General features: G+C 48.0%; 1 protein-coding gene across 7 annotated transcripts in view; it reads left to right on the top strand.

Annotated features, from left to right (window-relative positions):
• Nucleotides 1-426: 426 nt before the first annotated feature.
• Nucleotides 427-20,980, top strand: part of FLRT2 (fibronectin leucine rich transmembrane protein 2) — a 108,074-nt gene continuing 87,520 nt past the window's right edge. For 2 of the 7 annotated variants that reach the window (XM_075531464.1, XM_075531460.1), the window contains exon 1: nucleotides 427-841. The gene's annotated coding sequence lies outside the window, so the exon portion shown is untranslated. Of the gene's footprint in view, nucleotides 863-3,526; nucleotides 3,592-3,613; nucleotides 4,339-20,980 lie in introns of those variants that run through there. The other 5 variants (XM_075531465.1, XM_075531463.1, XM_075531461.1 and 2 more) reach the window with 3 other exon arrangements.

The following is a 20,980-nucleotide window of genomic DNA, read 5'->3' as shown; positions in this document are numbered from 1 at the left end:
GAATCTTCAAAGCGCCGCTAAGAACGGAAATCGGAATGGGTTGGGTGGGGGCGGGGGGCTGGACGTAGGGCGAGGAGTGGGAAGTAAAGAAATAAAAACCAAATTCGTTGGCAACCCCAATGAATCTGGTAACAGCCACAAAAAAAAAAAAAAAAGGTGGGGGGCTGGGTCTGGCCGGGATAAAACGCTAGGGCTCCTTCCCACCCGGAGTCTGGCGCTGGAAGCCCGCCATTGGCGTCTTGCCACGCGAGTGCCCCCAGACGGCAACACACCCACTGGAGAACGCACGTGAACAAAGCGCTCGCCCTGGGCGCCGCCGCCTGCGGTTTCCTAGTCGGTTCCAGTTTCTCTGGGGAGTGTGGGGCGCACACAGGGTTAAATTAGTTCCCTCCCTCTAGGAGGAGAAGGAGGGGGAGGGGAAAAGCAGTCAACTCTTTCTTCAGCTGGGTACCTCGTAGTTGCACGTTCGAGCCCGGTCGCCTTCAGTTGCCAGTTGGGCATCTTCTCATTGTCCCCGCGGAGGCACGCGCGCTCGGAGAGAACGTCGCTGGCTAGATCTCCGCGCCCGGACACTGCGAGGCCCCGCCCGGGGCGCGCTCCCTCCCTCGGTTCCCGTGGCGAAGCCGAAGCCAGGCGGCAGCTCCGCACCCGCCGCCGCGTCCACCGGACCTGAGACCAGGGTGGCCATTCTCAACGATGGGTAGGAGGGAGCTGGGCGGCGACCCCTAAAACAATACCATGCCCGGGGAGCCCCGCTGCTGCCGTGCCAGCTTCTTCCCTTTTCACCTCCCCGACCCGGTGGGATTCGGATGAGTCGACTTGGAGGAGACGCGGCCGCCAGGTAAAGAGGCTGCAGCGCCAGGTGAAGTTTCTCAGGACCCGCTGGAGCTGCGAGCACCGCGGGGAGAGGGAGGGGGCCCCGAGTTGCGGGGAGCAGTTTGGGATTCTTATTTTTGAACCAGCCGATGATCAGGGTGGGGTGCCTCTAGGCTTTTATCTTTTACCTGGAGAGAGATCAGGTCTTTTTTTATTTTTCAAAGCAGTCCCCCTTTAAGGACGCAGATCAGTAAGTAGAATCCAACCTCTCCCAGGAATGTTGTAACTGATTCTCTCAATAGTACTACAAATGGGTTTGCCTAGTGGGAGCAGCGATCCTAAATCGGGGTGTCCGGAACTCCTGCGCTCTCCCAAGCCCAGTCCCTCACTTCCCCAGAGTAAATCGGTTTACTTCCCTTAGTACCCCGCCCCCGCCCCCCCCCCTTTTCCCCCGTCATCTGCTCTTAATGTCACAGGGGTTATTCTGGAGAGGGCATCCGGAGCCTTGCTCCAGGCCCCAGTCCGCGTGACCAGTTCACCCCTAAATCGAGGGTGGAAGGTGTTTGTTTTCTTTCGAGTTCGAGGAAACTCGAAGCTCCCCTTCTAGACGGGCTGGCCCTCCCTGGACTGCTCGGCTCGGACCCAGGTCCGCGCTCCCCCCGGGCGCGCCCGCGGGCTGGAGGCCCGGCTGGGATCACTTTTCCCGGCGGCGGGTGCGTGTGAAGCTGAAAGGAGGGCAGATAACGCCCTAAGGCGCCGAGTGCCTGGGCAAGGCTACCAGGAGGGTGGCGAGAGCAGAGCGTTGCCAGCTGTCACCATGTCCCTGCAGGAGCGCAGAACTGGGAGCTTCCAGGAAAGATCCCTCCGCCGCACTGACCAGTCCGGGGCTTGCCCCTGCGCTTTCGGCGCCGGCGCGGTCCTTTCTCCTCGGTAATCAAGCCCAAGATCAAGGTTGCGGGGGCGGGGTGGGGGGGTGAAGGTTGGAGCGCTCCTCTGGAGAGCTGAGCCTGCGGGGAACAGGGCAGCGGAGGCGGCTGGTCCCACACTTGGCGTCCCGGCAACTCCAAAAGCACGCGGAGCCCCACGCCGGAGGCGGCTGCTGGTGAGAGCGGAGTCCGCCGCAGCTGTCGTCAGCGGCGCTCTGCTCCACCAACCTCCCAGCAAGATGGCCCTCGTTCTCCGTCTGCCCCCGCCGATTAGCGCCCCTAATTGAGTCCCCTCCCCATAGATATTCGCCACACACGGAGTAGCTGGAGAAGGCGAGCTATGCAAGTGAAAGCGAAAACATCCCCTCAGCCACTTTTTAAGCTTTTAAGCGCACAAATCCGGGAAGTGTGTGCTTGTGTGCTCCTGTGTGTGTGTGTGTGTGCGCGCGCGCGCGGACGCACGTGTGATCGCGTGTGCCAGCGTGCGTTTCGGCGCGGGCGTGCTTCTGGGTAGATTCATACGTGGATTGTGCTTGGGAGGCAATCGGCGTCTCTCCAAGTCTTTTTTAACAGGTCTTAGGCACTCAAATGGGGGAAAGCGGTAGACACAACAGGGGTGAGAAGGAAATAAAAACAATCCGAGAAGTGGAGCCAAGTGACTCAGGCTTTGAACTGAAGACTTGAGCGTGAGGTCGCGCCAGCGGCGCGTCCGGAAATCATCCCTTCTGGGGTGCGGGCACCGCCCAGGTCCCCCTCCACAGATCTGAGAGCCGCGCGGATCCCTCGGGAGTGAGTCCCTGGCTACTTTCACGCGCGCCGGTCCGACCCCTTCTCCCTGGGCCCCTCCGGTGGCGCGTCTGGGCTCAGCCCTATGCCAGGTGCGGGCTCGCTCTCCCTCTTCCGTTCAGACTCAGCCTCTCTCCGGACTTGCTAAAACGCGACAGCAACTTACTGGAGGCAGGAGGAGCGGCTAGAACACGAGCGGGGAAACCCAGAATCGTTTCTTTTCTGTCCTGTTTTCTTTTCCCTCGCCCGCTTTCCTTAGAACATCACCCCTGCCCCTTTGCAAACAGACTGCGAAGTGGCAACGCTGTCCGTGTACACACTAGGCTTCTTTAGCTGTCGAGCCTGCTTCCGAAATGTTTGAAGGCTCAGTGGGGTGACCACTGCAATCTACCAGGGATTCAAACCAGCACGCTCTCCCCACCAGCCTGCGAGCAGCGGACTGGAGTGGGGTGTTTAACCTCTTCCTATTTCACTCTGGATTATTTTCCCGATGAAAGTGAATTCAAGGAGGTCTGGGGATCAGGAAACTGGTGGTTGGGTGGTGGGCTCATCAGGGAAAGCTGCTTGCATTTGAAATAACGCCATCTTGGTTGAGAGGCTTGTTCAATTTTACCCCCAATCTCCTGTTTTGATCATTTCACAATTTCTAAGTACGACATCATTCCGACCTCAAGTACCAGGCAGGGAGTTGGGGGAGGAACCGACCTTGAGCTGGGAGACGCAGGCACTATCCCTAAGAGATGGGGATCGGTGCGGGCTAGAGAGAGGGCCAGAGGAGGCCGGGTCAGGGTGGCAGCCGCTGTGTTGGCTCCTGCGCTCTGCAACTCACTTCAGGGAAGACAGGGTTAAAAGCCAAGCCTGACTTTGCCTCTTGGAAAGCTTTGGGTTGCAGCCGCGCCTCCCAAGCATTCTTTAAAGCAGAAATGTGGGAGGGACTCGGAGAGGGAGGGTGGCAAGGAGGGAGGGAAAGAGGGCTTCAGGAGGGGAGCGCGCCAGAGCGCCAGGGACCGAGGGGAGAGGAGGAGCGCGGGAGCGGCGGAGGCGATCCCGCGAATTCATTACAGTAAACATCTCCCGGGGGGTCAGGCGGGGTGGGGGCGGGGGCCGCGGCGCCTACATTAGCCCCGCCGCGTCGGCTGGAGGCAGCAGTGTGGTCGCAGCAGCCTGGGCCCCCGCGCCTGGCCGGCCAGGACTTGGAGCGAGCCCCGCGCCCGCCCTCGCGCAGCCCGCGCTCCGCCGCACGCCCGGCTCCGCGCGGTGCGCACCACCAGCGGCTCCGGCGCGTCCGCGCGGCTCTCCCGGAGCCCCCGGGATCCGCCGCCGCCGCCCCCCTCCTTCCCCCCGGGAACCGCGGCAACCCGGAGCGGCTAGCCGCCGCCTTCCTGTCCGCGCTCCTCCTTTCGGGGCTCCCGGGCTGGACCGAGGCGCAGAGGGGAGGCGGAGGCGAAGAGGCGGGGGCCGCGGCGGCCGGGACCTAGAGAAAGTGGCATGCCCGAGCCTTGGAGGCGGAGGTGGCGGAGGACGGGGGAAGACGATGCCGCGACTCCGTAGAGGAGAAAGGCGAGAGCGAGCCAGGCAAGCGGGGCCACCCGGCTCCGGCCGGCTACGGGGAGGCGCGCGCCACTCCGAGGCTCCGGCCTCCGCACCTTCGCCCCCGGACGCTGCGGGCCACCGGGCCCGGCTCCGACAGCCGCCACCGCCGCCGCCGCCGCCACCGGGAGGACCAAGCAAAAGTTTGGATCTGGGGGAGGGCGCTGCGCTGAGCGGGATTACCACGGGGGCTGGAAGGAGACCAGGAGAATCATCGCAGGTAAAGCGCGTCCCCAACCCTTTAGCTCGTTGCTCCGCCACTGAGCTTCTAAGCTCTCCCGCCTCCTTTACCGGCGCTCTCTAGGGGCTGAAAGTAAGAGGGAGGCGAAGTTTAACATCGCTGGGACTGGGCTCCCAGAGCCGCCTGCTCCACGGTCACATTTGCGCGGGGGAGGGGTCTGCCTTAGCTCTTTCGGTGCCTGGAGGTGGACCCCCTGGGAAGGGATGGAAATTCTCGGCCCCGGTTGGAACCTCATCTCCTAGCTCTTTGGAAACATGTGGGGTAGATTTCAGGGCTTTTTAATATGACTCAAGTTAGGGAAAAGATGCGTGGATTTCACTAACCCACGCCTTCGCCCCCTCAATCCCTCGCCCTTACACGGGATGTCTTCAAACGACTTGAGCCCCCTCCTACTCGCCCACCCCCTTCAGCTGGTGCAGGGGAGCAAATTCACGGTTGGAAATTGCAGGCAAAGCGGGGGTATCATCCTTCTTTAGACATCCCTAGAGCCCTGGCTCTTCCCCCCACTCCCGCGCCCCATTCACCTCTGGCTTCATAAAATAAGAACTTTAGAAGTCATATTTTCCTGGAGGGGTAAGACGAAATGTATTCGATTCCTAAGTGACCATGAATTTGCTGTGTGTGTGTGCGCGCGCTTGTGTGCGCGCGCTTGTGTAGGCCCATTTTTCCTCTGGTGGCCTGAAGCACCCCAGGCGGGGGTGGGGTGAGGAGGTGAGTGGCCCTATGTGTGCACTAAGGGGGGCGGGCTGCCAAGGGAGAGGAGAGATGGATGGTCAGGTTTCCTCAGAGCAGCAGAAGCAGCCTTACTCTGGCTCACTGGGGAAATCGCTGCTGCTGCTCACCCGGAGAGCAAAAAGATTGCAGCCCCAGTTCCCCTTGACCTGTCTCCCCAGCGCCTTTCAGAGTTTAGAAGCTGCTCACGTTTACCGCTGCTATCATATGTATTATGATGATTATTTATTCGTCTGGAAAACTCCCTGAGCCATCTCTCGAGAATGGAAATCTGTCTCCACGAGCTTTTGATTTATTTTTGGTGGAGGGAATCTCTTGTAAAGCTTACAGTAAGCTAATCAAGTGCAAGGTACAAATCCGTGTAAATGCGCGCATAGGAGTGCAAGGTGCTGATTAGATTTCTTTACATGCTGCATTTGCTATGCAAAGCCTCTTCTAAATGGTAGCTGTGCTCCTGCTCTGCTGGGAGGGTCTTTAATCACACAGGGTTTCTGGGAGCTTTGGGGGCATGTCCGTGCACTCATAAGCTTATTGCTAAATTTATTATGTCTAACTTCTCCTAGCCGAAAGCTAATATGAAGGCTAGGTTCCATATCAGACTGAAATTGTCTGTGCGGACTTAACCGTTCTGACCTTATTAAATCACCATTGAAAGGCTCCCCAAAACATTCGTAGGGAAATAAAATGTTAATTGGCCTCTGTCCAGGGATATATGGGGGTTGCCATCCGAATGCTAAGTGTTCTGTGTCTGATATGTCAGAACGACGCTGTCCCCCCTCCCCCCACTTTAAATCACTAAGCAATACCCACCAGGCACATATGATCTACAGGCCACCATGTCATAAGAGATTCAATTTGGGGGGAATATACAATAAAAGTGGCTTTTTTTTTCTCCGCAATGCTTTTGCTCCTGAAAATACAGCATTTTTTCTTCCCTCCCCTCAAATGCACCACACAGGGAAGTGTTAAACCATTTGAGGACTTTCTCATAATCATGGGTGACAATGCAACATTCTACTGTCATGTTGAGGTGCACATATCTGTAACTGGGGGGGGGGTTGGAAAGTGAAATTTGAGATATTATTCCAGGTCTTTCTACCAGTAGGTTCATGGCATTGTCAAAAGAATCCGACTGGGTGTGTTGCTGCGGAACCTGACCTGTCTTGGAAGGAATACTGTTAAAATAATAATAATAATAGAAAAGAAAATGCCATGTGTTAAAGCTTCAGTAGTTTCACTGCTGTTTCGGAAATTCCAAGGGATGCTTTTGAACAGAAGAAACTGGCTTCCCAAGTGACACCATGCTGAGCTGCCCGCAGGTCCCTGAGACCAGCATGGATTTTCCTGTGTGCTAGGTTTCAGATGATGTGATCTTATCCAAGTTTGACTTTGCCCGGCTGGATCTAATTTGAACCTCTTCTGATGCCAGTGACATTTACATTCAGGCCTGCTGGAGAGTTTGATTTAGGATTTAGCCGTATCTCCCCAACGCAACCTTATATCTTCCCAGTTTGAAGCTGTGGTTTCAAGAAAGGCTGAAGTCCAGAAGCCCTATTCTGTAGAGATCCCACGTGAACATCTGATCTAGTTTGACTTTTCAGCCATGGATTTTACAGCAGAGAATGGCTGCTTCTGCGATTAGCAGTCTGAAGTTAAAAAACAAAAAACCCCCAAACAGCAAGAATGTTGACTTGCTCTCGGTTTTGCTTTATTTAGAAGCATCGGAAAACATCAAGATGGTGGACTTTGAGGTCAGACCTTTCTGAGTAATCCTTTTTTGGGGGTGGTGTTACATTAATTTCAACTTCATTTCTACAGTAGATTACTTTGATAACTTTGTGGTTTCTGTCATGGTGATTCAAATTCAGTCCATTAGTGACCTCTATCTGTGAGAAGTGAATACTTATTCTTTTTTTCCTTTCTCATCAGACTTTACAGATTTTGTGGAGGGAAAACCCCAGCAGGTCTGTAACTCTTTCTGAAAAGAGTCCATTTTCAAATACTGTGTTCAGTGGGGGGAATTATATTAACAGCAGCAGTAAAACCGTTATGGGCTACTAACTGGTTGTTCCATACAGCATTGGCAGTCTGAGCAACATAGACCCAATCCCAGTGTTATGCATCTCTGATGAGAGGAGAGAAGAAAGTTTTGAGGCTCACAGGACTGGTGAATGCAAATGAAATTTTATTGTCCCTAAGTGCTTACATAAGGAGGGAAACTTAAGACAAGCCCAGAACCTGTGTGCAGGAACCCATCTTCATAGTTGCCGTGTGTGTACGTGTGTGCGTGCGTGTGCATGTGTGTGTGTCTTTAAATTCAGCTGCACTTCCCCTGTGAACTTCTGGTACAGATCAGACTAGGTGGGGTGTGAGAAGAGTGACTTTCAACAGATGGTCCCTTTTAAGGGGACTTTAAAAATCTGAGTCCTAATCCTGCTTTGTCTTCTGAGGGTTTTCAAAATAGAAATTTTCAATTTTCGTTGATTATTTTAAATGGTAATTGTAGACAAAATTTACTAAATTTCTTAGGTGGGTGGATACCATTATCTGACATTTTCCAGATGTTTTTTGATCCGGTGGTATTTGGGGATAGGACATTTTCAGGAGGTTTTTCCCTTTCTTTTCCCTTGAGTAAGTTCTACGCAAAAGACGCTTTTTTTAAGACCAATTATGATTACTATTAAAGTTAAACGACCATTATTAGATCGTAGCCAACTTCCTTACCTTTCCCTACGCTCCAAATTGCTCTGCTTTTGTGAAATTATATTTCCCGTCTGCAACTACATGATAGGGAGCGGAGTAAAATGCTCAGTATCTTTTGCCTCCGCTCGGCAATAAGCGGCCTCCAATTAAGTGCCTTTTTACGGGGCACCAAACACACACATACACACCAAGAACCGTTTTAAGACAGAGATTCTTTTCAAGGTTTGAAATGTGTTTCTTTTTAAAGAGCTATGACACAAATACTGTAATAAAAATATCCTGTGCTCAAATGAGTACAGAGACTTACTTCAGTCGCCTAGAACAGTAAAACACTGTATTAGCAAAATATCAGTGGTATTTTCAGTAGATGGTCAAAATCTGTTAGATCCTTCATGCAGTTCCTCCCCCCCTCCCCACCACCACACACACACACCCCCTTGGCGATTTTCACATCTACTGGTCTTCTTGGCCTTTGATTATTTCTACTGTGGCTCTTTGAAGTGATTTAAAATTACACAGTAGCTACTTTTCTTTTTTTTCCTTTAAGGGAAATTCCTCATGTTATGTTCAGGATTCAAGAAGAGTTAATGATGCAGAACAAGCCCTGTAAAACATCTTTCTAAAAGGACGCCTTCTCTTGCAGGCTTCCCGCTTACTGGCCTCCTGTACCATTTGCAGTGAATTGGAACTCCGTTATTTATTTATTTTTCAAATACCACCTCTAAGTTAATTTAACGTGGGCTGGTGTTTTCTGCAGAGGTGGGCAGTGCCGTGTGTCCTGAGTCCCCTGAGCAAAGCAATGTCCTTATATTAAGGGAAGGTCAAAGACATACCCATCTATAATTCGGAGAGTCCAAAGGCCACATTCATGGTCTCAAACACTGGCCAGTTATCCTACTGATATTAAATAAGGGCAAGCTTTCTCTTTCTCCCTCACCCCCACCCTGGCAGTTTAGTGGTTAAATGCCTCAGCCACTTGTTTGAAGCATTCATAAAATAAATCTCCAGTGCTAAGCATTAGGTGCTCATTAGAACGGAGCCGTTTTTCACACTTTCTTTCCAGGTTGCTTTTAAGAGAATGTGCAAGAGGCTTGGAAGGTCTTCTGCTTCCCTGTGCTCATGGGTCGTGTGCTGTATTTCAGTGCTCTTTATGAGAGCTTTCAAGACACAGATAAAAGAATCTCCCCAGCAAACCTTGGAGAACCCCGGGACTGGTGGATTGAAACCTATCGAAAAATATCAGGTCCCAGAGTTCACAGAAGCTATTAGACCTCCGAATACTGAAGCCACAGAACTAAAACTGGTCCACAAATATACCGTCCGCTGAAGTCGACAGAGGTCAGGCGGCCAAACGGCAAACATTAGACAAGTATCAGTCCTGAAATAGGTTCACGTGCTCATGTCACTCCCAGCCCCAGCTGCCTATGGGCATCACTTTCATGAACATCCAGTGTCAAAACAGTCTCTCTCCCGGCTTTCCCCCCTCCCCCCCCCCTTTGCTCCTGCCCTTGAAAACTCGCATGCCTACCAAAGAAATTAAGCAGAGGTTAGTCTTAGTCACCCCACACTCTGAATAGGAAGGTGAATAGAAAGGAGGTGGGGCTGGAGGAAGTGGGTTAGAGGACTGATGGTCACGGGGTTTCTAGGTAGGGTTTTTCTTACATTCTGAGAAATGACATGGACAGAAAAAAATGCATTCATACTTAGAGTTTCTCACCCTCCCCCCCCCGCCCCCCAATTACATTTTCTGAATTCTCTGTCCTTGTGCTGTGTGGCACTCATTCAGCAGCTCCCTCCACTTGCCACCTGATGGATTCACTGGAGCCAGAGGAAGGTCAAAGCTACGAAAAGTTATACAGGGATCTCCCTTAAACTGTATTTGTAGTCCACTGAATATTATATTTTACTATGAGATGTTTAACTCTCCAGGTGTAGCATAGAACTTTTTTTAATGAACCCATCCAAAAACGTTAGAATCTTTTCATTAAACAATAAAAATATTGCAATCGTATCAATGTATAGATGTAAAGTGAGAGCATCTTAGACTTTCCAATATTCCCCCAAACAAAATCCCAAACCAAACTTTTCCTTATGTGTGACTTCTAACGTATAGCGACCTAGAGGGCAGAGTGGAACTGTGTCCAGTACACTAAGCTGTATGGATGTCCACTGCTTCACCTGTCTCTGTAGGGCAGCAGGTGAGTGTGAACCATCGACTTTGGGGTTACAGCCAAGTGCTTAACCACTGTGCCACCAAGATGGCTTTTCCACCAATATTAAATTTGATTAGAAACTTGCCAATTCTTCAGAAATAGAATTTTAAAATGTAGACAGTTGGAATCTTACCCCTGGTGCAAAGTGAATTATTAGTATAGTTGGTATGTAGTTGGACAGGTGGTATTGTGAAGGAAAGAAACCAAAGAGCAAACCAAATTCACTGCCAGTGAGCCAGTTCATATTTCATGGCAGAAAAGGAACTGCTTCACAGGGTCCTGAGACTACAGATCTTTATCGGAGCAGTCAGTCTCATCTTTCTCCCATGATTGGTGGGTTTGAACTACTGACCTTGCAGTTGGCAGCCTGGTGCTTACCCCACTACACCACCAGCTACCAGAGATCCTGGAGTAAAGAAAAGGTGTATTTATAGAAAGAAAACCTGCCCTCCTCTGTCAGCACACTCCTAACTACAGCTAGGCTCTTGCACGGGTTACCTAACCTCATGGAGATCCAATTTCCTCTCTATAGAGTTCAAAAATGTCAAATCATATTAAGACTTGTGAAAAATACCTTGATAACACTATAGTGTTATATGCTTCTAAGGAGGCATTATTTCAATTGATACCACTTACCTCTGCAGGACTGTCATGTGCTAGGATCATGCCAGGTTTAACAGACATGCAATGGTAACCACAGCCTATGAGTCTCCTGCTCGATAAACTTTTGCCTCTCTTCGTACTCTTACTGCGCTATTGACCCATCAACCAGTTCAGTGCCTGGTGATCCCATGCCTAAGTTCTCCTATGCCTGAATTCTTTACAAGGCGGAAGGATAACGTTGGGCCTGTTGGGTGAAAGGCACGCACGTTCTTTCCTTGGCAGCTTGGCTCTGACCTGGAGATGAGCGTTTGTCGTCAGCAGATTCCATTGGGGAATTTTGGGAAGACACTTATTCCCCAATAAAAGGTCGAGTCCCCTTTTGGCTTTTAAACTTAAGCCATCAAAGTGATCATTTGCAAAAACACAGTCATTAGTAGACTATATGATGATCTTAATTTTTCTTTAATTTTAAAAAGTAAGAAAGGTTAATACTAAAATCTGACTTTTAAGTAGCTTGGCAAATTTCAGGAGCCCATTATCAGCGAATGGAAAAAAGCCAATGGATTATATCTCACTCGGACGTGCCCAGTGCGTGGCCTGCCTTTGACGTATGAGTGTCACCAAGGTCTTGAGGGGAAGTTGTTGACAACTTATTTCTCCACGTTTTGTTCTGTTTTATGTTCACAGTGGTTGGATCTGAGAAAGACTCTGAACTTTGAATATCCCAAGGGCTCATGCATACTTCGTTTCCATAATTAGTCTACACTTCTCACTCTCACTGCCATCAAGTTGAGGCTGACTCTCAGCTACTCTATGGTAGATCTGTCCCTGTGACTTTGAGACTTTTGCCCTTTGTGGGAGTAGAAAGTCCCGTCTCTCTCCCGCAGCCTGTAGTTTCAAACTGCTGACTTCGAAGATGGCAGCCCAGTGCTCACCACGACACCACCAGGCCTCTTAATGCTGTAGGCTGCTTCATTGAAACTTGCAGACAACACATGCAGACACATATGAAGCATGAATGGTTAGATGGGCATGCTTGCTTAGAACGAAATACCTGGATAAGTGATTTGAACGTATGATTCTCTGTGCCTAGCAATATTATTTTCGGTAGTCGATTTGCTTATTGCCAGCATTCGGACACTTGCTTTCTTAAAATGTGAACTAGTCTTATCGTGAGGCTTTGTGAAGAATCTAATCACAGGTCTGTATTTTACCAGAAACAATTACTTGCATCATTTGGCCAAATTAATTTAAGTGCCCTGTGATCCTAGTGCCGAGTCATGCAACAATAGATAAAGAAGGACTATATTGGCTCTGACTCTCCAGTTTCACTTATTATGAAAAACATGAGCAGAATGTGTAGGCGTATTCATGAGAGTGTGGGTGTGCCCTGAAATGCACAAACAGTTCTAAGTTGCAGGTACTGTGAGGTAGGGAGTACCGTGATGCCCTAAAGCTAGGTGGTGCTAATTTATCCCTCCTGCCCCAATAGAACAGAGTAATTGGCCAACCCAAATGAATTTCCCCTGGAGACTCCCCCACCCCCGCCCCGCGCCCCAATAGGTTCTTAAAAAGCCACTCAACAATCCTAACTCCTTGTCATTCAGTTGATTCCAGCTCTGAGTGGCCCTATAGGGTTTCTGAGACCATACATCTTTATGCAAGCGGCCAGACTCATCTTTCTCTTCCAGAGTGGCTGGTGGGTTTGAACTTGCCGATCTTACAGCCTAATGCGTATCCCACAGTGAACCAGGGATCCTTCAATAAGTCCAAAGGGAAGTGTAAGCGAAATGGCTAAATGTGGTTCTTGAATTGATTTTTTTTGTGGGAATGGCATAATGCCCATGAAGATTTTACTGTTGTAGAGGCAGAAGTATACATCCAACAATGAGACAAGCAGATTCATTCATTCAGTGACAGTCGTTAGCACTTCCCATGAACCAAAACTAGCGTAAGACCAGAGAGACACAGCCAATGGCCTCTCCTTTCATTTGAGACCAAACAAACTCATGGAGAAATGGAAACATCGAACCTAACAGCATGGCATTTTAATACACCACTGAAGACTATGAAGTCAACATGGACAAGTGAGTTAGCAATTGCATCCCATACCACTGCCAGGTGAGTCAATTCTGACTCACAGCGACCCTGTGTGGGGTTTCAAAGGTTGTAAACCTTTGCTGGAACTTCGTTTTTCACTCGGAAGTCCTACAGGGCTGTTCCCTTCTGTCCTGTAGGGTCCCTGTGAGGCGAGCCTGATTGGGAGCACACAACAAAAATCAGCAGTGAAAAGACCCGGAGGAAGCAATTTTAGAATTTCTCTGCCACCTATTAATTTTATAAGTCTCGCCACATTTTCTAATGTGCTTTAGTCTTTGTTTCCTCAAGGGTAAAGTAGGGAACATCACTTCAGCTCACCTTGCTATTCTGAGAACGCAGCGAGATTCTGATAAAATTGTCCATGCGTTCTGGCACATGGCGGATTAATAAATGCCGACAGCTGAACCTTCTCTTTCCAATGTGGTTCCATTTTGGTACTCTCACTTTCTAGAAGTTTGCCTTGCCAGTTCTCTGAAAGCCAAGACAACGGTTTGACTTGGTGAATTCCAGTTGCTCCTGCTTATCCTTTGAAAATTCGTTCCCAGGCTCTCATGGACACCAATATCCAAGGACGCTCAAATCTCTTGTATAAAATGGTGTTTGCTATTTGTATACAGCCTATGCCCATGCTCTTGTAGACTTTAAGTCTTCTCTAGGTTATGTATGCTACCTGATACTTGTCATTGTCATTCAAACAACACCTTCAGCCTCCTCTTACACTTTGAGGGATTGCGTTGGCCACTCAATTGGCGTTTGTTGGTTTGTTTGCTCTTTCCCTCCTTAAAATTTTCGACCTGGAATTAGTTGGACCAATGGATGTGGACTCCTTGGATAGAGAGAGCTGATGATATTTCATTGACACTAACTCTAGGGCCAAGTAAATGGACATTATGGGCTTGTAACAGAAAATGGAAAGGAATAGAGGGGAACTCTTAGCGAGTGGTGTGTCGTGTAGCATAGTGTTATCAAGGGGGAGGAGAGAAGTGAGAACTTGTCTCAATTTGGGGAACCACAATATGTTAATCAGCAGGGCTTTGTCAGGATCATTTGGCTGGTTTTGTTGCTGCTGTTCTTCTATGAAAGTGTAGGGGAGGATGGGGAGGGTGGGAAAATGAGGAGCTGATATCAAGGGCTCAAGTAGAAAGTGTTTTGAAAATGATGATGGAAACATATGTACAAATGTGCTTGCCACAATGGATGGATGGATTGTGATAAGAGCTGTAACAGCCCCCAATAAACTGATTTTAAAAAGGAAGAAAGAAAGTGAAGCCTTTGGTGATTGAAAGGTATGTCCTCACGAGTCTTGTTGCCTTCACTGTCTCACCGGTAACGGATGCTTCCAGCTTGCAACCAGCCCTGAGTTTGAACTGGTCCATGGGAAAGCATGAGCTATGGTGGTCCTGCCTTTGCTAACCTTCAGACTTTATCAGAATGAATGTTAAACACTCGTTTCCTGCAATTCATTTCAACACATGACTCTTGGCAGAGTTGATGAACATATTCCATTGTAGAAGATTAACATGTAAATTATTGTGTGTATAGAGTGCTTATTCTGTACTGCTAGAACGATTATACTTTGCCTGTATAATAATAGATGTTAGAATTAGAGTGGATGCTATGGAATTATCAGTTTCGAGGGAACTATTTCCTTTAGAATGTTTGACTGCTGACAAATCTGGACAAATACAATGTTCAGATGTCAAAAAGACATGGCATTGATGGTACTGCAAATACAAGCTGTAGTTTGTGCACGATGTGCAACAGCAGAGACCTTTGTGCTCCGTGAGCACCATGAATCTAGTTATTTATTGATGAAGGAATATTATATTTAACAAGATATTGGGCTGCTAATTCTAACTATAAGGTAACTTACTCATAGAGACCTTGTAGGCCAGGGTCGACGTGCATCTGTGAGTTTCTGAAAGTATCATTCTATACAGGGGTAGAAAGCCGCATCTTTCCCCCTGAGTTGGAATTGAATGGATGGCAGTGGGGTTTCGTGGGTAATGACTAGGTTGGCAGTTCAAACCCACCAGCCTCTCCAAGAAAGAAAGGTGAGGCTGTCTACTCACAATAGAGATTTATAGTCTTATAAACCCCAGAGGGCAGTTCTGTCTATCGTATAGGGTCACTGGGAATTTGAATCACTCAGAGAGCAGTAGGTGTTTCAGCATGCGTGAAACTTCCAGTTCATGCAACCCAGAAAGATTTCCTGTTGAAATATATCGGGTTATATATCATGTACAGTTAATCATACTGGAGTACAACAAGAAGCGGGGACTCGAGTGTTTTCGAAGCTGTTAACATCTTAGTCACTTCTGTGTCAGCATGGAACCTAACATGAAACAATAAGGCCTTGTTTTGCTACTTGAAAACATGTAAAGGGGATTAAAATTCTTTGGGAAATGTCCTTGTTTCTCCCCCCCCCCCTTTCCATTTTCTTATTTATTTTTACCCAAATAGGTAAGGCACCCGTTCAATAGTGCTGACAGCAATGGAATTTAAAACTCAATTCTAGTAATCTCTTGAGTCCCAGAGGAATGCCAGGCAGACATCCGTTGGAGTCAGGAGTTTGTAACGGAGGATTTGACAAAGTGAGTGGCTGCCATGCACCGGCACCATGCTACCTTCTGTCAGAGGCATTCGGGTTTCACACTCAAGTTCATAGAGAAATCTGGTTGGTGACAGAGAAGCACCCAATTCCGCACTGGGCTCACTCACCTGCAGTAACTGGACAGGACGAGGAGGGGAGCCGGCTACAAATGCCAACTCCTGGGTCCTCCACCTGGAGATTCTGATTCATTCACCCTGTGATGAAGCCCGGGAACATGGATTCTAACAAAACGCCACAATTAAGAGAGTGGTGTCTTAGATCATTTTTAGTAATCAGTTTTTAATCTAGCACCTTGGTGGTTTGGGAGTCATCGGATGTATAGTCCCCTGAGAATTTCAGAGAGAATTTTGTGTGTGCCAGTGTTGTGTTCTGGAATCTAATGGTTCTAGCAGAGACACTCAGGCTAGATAGATATCATATATCAGCTCGGATTGGATGGACACGCTTTCCTGCCTGGTCTCCGCACCACCAGTGTCCCCCAAACTACCGTACTCTATTGCTCTCTGTCCACCCAGAGTGGATTTGCTAATCCATCAAGCCACATCATAGCCTTTCAGTTGCATGCCTCGGGAGACCCGCTGGCCCTCTGGATGAAGCCTGCCCAGACCGATGAGCGTGATAACTGAGCTCCATCAAACTAGGCATCTCAAACCCTGACTCAGGCACCTGCTCAAGCACTGTCACCTGCACTGTGTTCCAAGTGGGTGAGCAAGTTGTTGTGAGGTGTCATTGAGTCCCTTCGGACCCATGGTGACCCAATGCACAAGAGACCGAAACACTGGCAGGTCCTGCATCGTGCTCGCGGCTTGTTCCTCTGCTATTGTGGGTGCAGCCTCTGTGCTGCTCCTTCTCCACACCGGCCTGCCTCCCTTCTTTCATCGCCCTGCTCCACATTTCCCCTCCCTTGCTGTGAATCCTTTCCATCTCCACTTGGCACGCCCTTCTCTCCCTGGAAGACCCACCCACCCCAAAGTTACCTTCAATCGCAGTGAAAACGCATCACACCTCTCTCCAGGTCGCCAACCTTTTTGTTTGTGGCTCTGTTGGTTTTCTGTCCATCCTATTATTGCGATATGTCTGAGTACATGTTTGCCTCTCCTGAGACTCCAAGAACCTTGAATGCATTCTGTCCATCTCCTCAATGAGTAATGGGAACTAAATCGCACGCTTGAACCACAGTGTCCAATTCACTAGGTTGGGAATACATAGGATGGATATACATAGAGCTATGTGGGCCAATCCTGGACGATAAGGTCTGTGTCATTTCCCACCCGCCCGTGTTAATCCCCACCTCGCACTGCTTTTTCAGAAGTGATTTTCATTCCCATAGATTGATTGGACCAATGGAACAAACCAATCAATCAGTCAAGCCATCACCTTTGTGTTTTACTCTGAGCAGGATTGCCAGGCAAATCCCTGTTGATTCCCCAGCCCACTCTGGTCCTCGTCACATGCTCCAAACCCACACGAGCAATTCAAATACCAAACTGGATAGATCTGTAAAGAAAAAATCATTTTGCTGGGCGATATCGTTTTCTTGGCACCAAGTGAAAGCATTGGTGAATAGGTGTTCCTGCAGGTGGCGTTTTCCATCGTGAGCAAGATTTAACTGCTAGTATTGACCGTGCGTCTGCTTGGAGTAGTTGAAGAGATCAAAACACAGAACTGGCGACACTCTTGTTCATTTGAACTCTTTCATTTTTTCCTGTGATTTATTTTGCTCTTTAAAATCGGGTAGTAGGTATCTCATTTCCTCATGGAGAGACCTGAGGAGGCGGGGCCCTGTACAGAGCAGAACAGAGGACTAGAAATCATAACTTCTTAATCGCCCTGTCTCTGCCAAGCTTCCAGGCGTCGGATGCTTCATAATTTGTACATTTAGCAAAGCGATGGGCACTCAAAGGTTACTGTAAATCAGAAACTAGTTTAGTTTGATGTGATCATGATGGCTACCCCCATTGGGCTTGTCGTCTTTTGTATTGACTGCGAGTCAATTCTAACAATGGCCCTGAGTTTGGGATTAAAGATTGAATGTGTACATGGTATGTGTTTTTGTAACTTTTTCGGGAAATTTTCCCGAGAAAGATGGCGCATGCATTGATATGGGCCTTTCCTGGCCCGTGGTTCTCTCTGGGTGTGTCTGATGGGGATAGTTTCCATGCCATGAGCAATCACTGGATATGTAGAATCTTAGCTGGTTTTTGGTGAGCCGTGCGCATACATGTGGAACTTCCAACGCCACCTGGAAGAGCTTACAATGTTTTGTCCAGGAGTGTTTGGAAGTAATTGTTCTGCTGGTCTGTGAAACACATCGAGCATCAGCAAGGCCTTGTTCTCCCACAGGGGAGTTATTAGTAACATTAATAACAATAGCAATGGTATTGATTATAGGTGTGACTTATTTAGAGGCCTTATTACCCAATACATGCATATTATCCCATTTAAATCTTCACAAAAACCTTGTAATGAACATTCTGTTGATTAATATCACTTGCGACTCCCTTTCACAGATGTGGAAACTGAAATAGTGTTCCTTCATATTGTGTATGATACTTTAGAATTATTGTTAATTGCATGGATAGGATAGCTGAGCTCAGGGTAATTTCCAAAGGCAACTCTAAATTTATATGCCTGTGCATAGCTTTAAAGTCAAATTTAGAGGGACTTTCTCACTATCCAGAGGGTATAAAGGGTGGATTGTTGACTGTGGTCCAGTTTTCGATAGTTGACTTAACCTATAGATGACTGTCTTAGAAGTTATTATTTGGCCAGGCTGTTTTTGGTCAAAAGTGATTCTTGGATCTTTCAATGTACTTCTATAAGATGGAATAACAAAGAGTCAGTAATTATAAAATAACACCTGACAACTTTCAAGCATTTTCAATAACAAAATCTGAGTGGTAGACAACACGCTCCAGTCTTTCCCCTGCCACCTTTACCAGGACTCCTGATATATAGTTAAATAGATTGATTTTCCACTCACCTCTTTTTCCCTGTGGACAGGATAATGGACAATAGAATGACCAAGCAGCAGGCCATTGCATAAAGTAAGTATTCTCAGGGAATAATGAAGAATTGACTGTGTGATAATGGGTTCCTCTCCTTTCTAAATTTATGTAATTGCTCAGGTACTAGACTGCTTTGTTTTGGCGGGGCGGGGTGAAAAAGTGACACAGAGAGGGGCTGGTAGTTGATCATTTGAAAGCAAATACAGTTCACGTTAGTGAGTCTCCTCCCTTTTGAAGTTGATTGGTTTGACTGTTTCCGCACACTCCCCTTGTGCACCGTCTGTGCATACACTTACCTCAGTAGTAAGGAAAGTTGTAGGGTTTTGGTTTTTAGGAATGGGGGAACTTTGTCTCGTTTGTTTGCTTTTTAAATTGTATGACTCTTATTCGGGCTCTTCTAGTAGATGTCCCTGCTGGTTTCACGTCATCATTCTTGGTACTCGCTCCATCACACGATCTTCTTTAAAATGCTTGTCCTTCTCTCCAGGGTTGTCTATCTGGGCTTCTATCATTGCTGGGCTCTTTTCTAACCTGATTTTCCAGTGGCTGTCCTGCTGATTCTGACTGCTGCATAGCAGACCTGTGCTCCAGAGCCTTCTGGTAGCTGTGACCTCTGGGGAGCAGACTCTCCTGGCTTGTCTTCCAAGGAGCTTCTGCCAGCCTCTGTTTAGTAGCCAGAAGGAGCTTCTGCCAGCCTCTGTTTAGTAGCCAGGCACTTCACGGCACCACCCAGCTGGCAGTTCAAACTCACTCAGACATACCTTAGAAGAAAGGCCTGACAGTCTGCTTCTAAAAGGTCACAGCTGCATATGGAGGACACTTCTGCTCTGCACACGTGGGATTCTCATGTATGGGACTAGCCTAGAGGGCATTTGATTTGGTTTCGGGATTTTGTGACCAGACAACCATTACTTGTCAAGATTAAAAGGGCTGTGTTTCTGCCTGGGACCCATCTAGATCGTCTCTTAAAGGGATTCTTTATGGAATCAGGATGGGTCAAGGTGTAGTGGCAGTTTCATAAATGACTCGGCAACCAGTCACCTTCAGGACCACAGGCAACACTAGCTGTGTTTAGCCCTCTGGTGAATTCTGTGGTGTTTCTCTCTCTCTCTCTCTCTCTCTCTTTGAGAGTGAGAGTGTAACATTGGCTACGTGCAGCGGTATCTCTGAAATGAGTCACCCCGGGAAAGCAACCTGACTTCCTCATCGCCACTGCTACCAGAAGTGACTGCTCTGTGGTCAGGACCATGTGCATTTGTAAAAGATCAGCCTTTGGCTCACTGTCAACCTTCCCTCCACAAACTGAATAGTGAACGTGCCTGGCTTTTCTGCTGGATTTGAACATCATTATGTTCTACAATGAGAAAACCGTTTTCTGCAGAGTCCCGCCCCTGTGTAATTCACATGTCTCTCCTAAATGAGAGATGCTGCACAGACCCGCTACTTTATGTCATGTTTGATTACTCCCTTTCACTCATCGTCATCTGCTCTATCATGAGTGTTCTGGTTTTTTTTAAACATCTGTTGTTCATGTCCATTTATTTTGGTTCCACTGCAACTATGGTTGTTGAGTCTGTGTTCTGCGTCTCTCTCTTTTTCATCTTTCTTCTTCCGACTACACACCCTGATCACCTTCTTCTTCATCCCTGCACTGATGGTACAACTTCCATTATTAATAGGGATCAAAAAAAAATAGGGATCAAGTCTAAACTCCTGATTCGGACACTCCAAAGTTCTTCTCTCCGAATCTCTCCTCAAGAAAGTGAATCTTCCCTTCTTGGGAATTGAATTTGTTTTCTGTCCCTGCCTTATCTTTGTAGGACTTCCCTGTGTTATAAAATTTCCCTTAGTGCTTTGTTTCCATTGTCTGACTGTGAGCTCATGGTAGGGGACAGACAATGCCCAAGAATCATTTGAGGAGCTGAATAAAATCCAAGAGGCCTCTCCCTAACCTACTGTTGTGAAACTTACAGCACAAGTCAGTGTCTACCCGTATATATCCTACTTCACACGAAGTTTCAAAGACTGCATACATTCCTGTTAACACAATCGCACAAATAACCCCGATGCGTGTGAGCTTTTAAAGGATTTAATAGTAGAAGCTTTGTTTGTTCCCTGGGTGGAATGCTTTTTCAAAGCAGTTGCTGTCTCTTGCTTTGAAAACAGGAAGGTAGAAAATTCCAACAGCACCATGAGTCCTCTGTTTACATTTGTAAAACCTGCTCTCCTTCCAAGCCTCTCTGTGCAAATAGAAATAATCAAAGGCATTAGGCCCTGATGATGTTGTATTGGATTCTTATAGCTGAGATTTGATAACCAAAATTAGTGGTGTACTCGTTTATATCAAGAGGGATGTGTGTGAAATTGTGAAACCGTAGACTCCAGCTTGTTGAGATTTTAGGAGACATCTGTCTTTTGAAAACTACAGCTGTCACATGCTTTTCATTATCTCTATCATGATATTCCCGAAAAAGGGAGCTGTGCAAAGACATAGGGCGGTCATGAACTTTGGATTCAGATCCATCTGTATTTGAATCCTGCTTCTGTTCTACCAGCTACGATAATCCGAGCTCACCTCCTCACCGTTGGGCCTGTTTCCTCACTCGGACATCCTGCTGCACTGAGTCTTTTCTGACTCACAACAACTC

This window comes from Tenrec ecaudatus, chromosome 14 (assembly GCF_050624435.1).
Source record: "Tenrec ecaudatus isolate mTenEca1 chromosome 14, mTenEca1.hap1, whole genome shotgun sequence".
NCBI lineage: Eukaryota > Metazoa > Chordata > Mammalia > Afrosoricida > Tenrecidae > Tenrec > Tenrec ecaudatus.
This window is presented reverse-complemented; position numbering and strand designations above follow the sequence as displayed.